This window comes from Neomonachus schauinslandi, chromosome 4 (assembly GCF_002201575.2).
Source record: "Neomonachus schauinslandi chromosome 4, ASM220157v2, whole genome shotgun sequence".
In the NCBI taxonomy this organism is placed as follows: Eukaryota; Metazoa; Chordata; class Mammalia; order Carnivora; family Phocidae; genus Neomonachus; species Neomonachus schauinslandi.
In genome coordinates, this window is record NC_058406.1 from 32,025,935 (window position 1) to 32,027,580 (window position 1,646).

Sequence of the window (1,646 nt, forward strand, 5' to 3'; positions counted from 1 at the left end):
AAAAAGTAAAAAGGAACTTGTGAAATTAATTTTAATAACATATTTTAGTTTATTATACATCCAAAATATCGTTTCAACATGGAAGCAATATGAAAATTATGGATGAGATATTTTGCATGATTTTTATCATACTCAGTCTTCAAAATGCAGCCTGTGTTTTCCACACGCAGGATATCTCTGTCACATGAGCCGCATTTCAAGTGTTCAGTAGCCCAATGTGACTCATGGCTGCCATATTGGACGGTGCAGGTCTAGTCCAACCCTCTGCCCTCAAGGAGGTCCAGTGTGGCCATTTCACAGGTGATGCAACCGAGGTCCAAAGTGGTTAGTCCAGTGGCTCTCAACTGGGGTGATCTCTCCCCCAAGGGACATTTGGCAATGTCCGGGGACAGTTTTGCTTGTCCTGACTTTGGTGGGGGCAGCGGGGTGGTCAATGCTGCTGGCGTCTATTAGGTGGAGGCCAAGGAAGTTGCTGTAAGTGTTCCACTGTGCAGCACGGCCTCTGATGTGAGGTGGCCAGCAGTGCTCGGGGTTATAGCAAGGACTCTGGGACTTACACCCACGCTCATTTCGTCACTCCCTCAGTCCCTCCTGCCTTCAGAGCCCGTTCCTTCTGTTGTCTACACTGTCAGCTGGTCCAGTTGGAGACTCACAATTCAGCTCCTGCTGAGCCCGCCTTTATCCATCCATCCAGCAGGGCCTTCCAAGGACTGGCAAGCCAGGAGAGGGGAGACTTGCACAGCTGCCCCTGGAGATGGGTTGGGAGCCAAGTGGCATCCGCCTTGGGTTTGTATCCTAAACACACACACACACCAAGAGGCTGTGGGTGGGATCCAGTGGTGATTTCCATTGCAAACCATTTCTGAGCATCATTAAAAATCCTCACTTGAGTTGGTGCAGGGAGGGCAAGAGCACCAGACCGTGAACAGACGCATTGTCTCAGCCGAGCCCAGTCTGCCTGCCGAGTTTGCCTTCACAGTAGACAGGCTGCGATACGCGTGAGACAGCCCCACGTCCCCAGGGAGCCGGAAGATGACGAGCACACGGAGCAAACACCCAGGGCCCTGCCCCCCGAGACTCCCCGTCCCTGGCTTAGCTCTGAGCCCGGATGATCGCGCGGCCAACTGCCAGTCTCGCTCGAACACACTGATCCTTCAGCTTCCCCCAGCGTCTAGAAGGAGGTTTAGGGAAATGCTCCACGGAACTCGCTTTCTAAAAGGGCCAGGACAACACACCTGTGAAGCTGAAAGCTGAATGGAGATGGGAAGGGATTTCCCCAAGCCCTTCCCCACCCCATGCTCTTTTGGGGGCCACCTGCTTGCACAGGCTCCTCCCAGGTCCCGAGAACACAAAGCAGAAGTGCCTAGTACAGGGAGGGCCTGGCCTCTATTGGAGATTTAATTTTAAAAAACAGTTTCTTAATAAGGAGTAACCTAGATGGAGCCAGAGTTGAACCACTCAGGGCCTCCAACAGCTCTCAAACCCCCGACTCTTCACATATGAATCTCATTTTCCACGGTTTTATTGAGGTATAACTGACAGACAAAAACTGAAGATCTCTAAAGCCTACAGCGGGGTAAGTTTGGGGAAATGTATACACCTGTGAAGCAACTGCCGCCCCCCCCCCCCCCCCCCCCCCCCCCCCC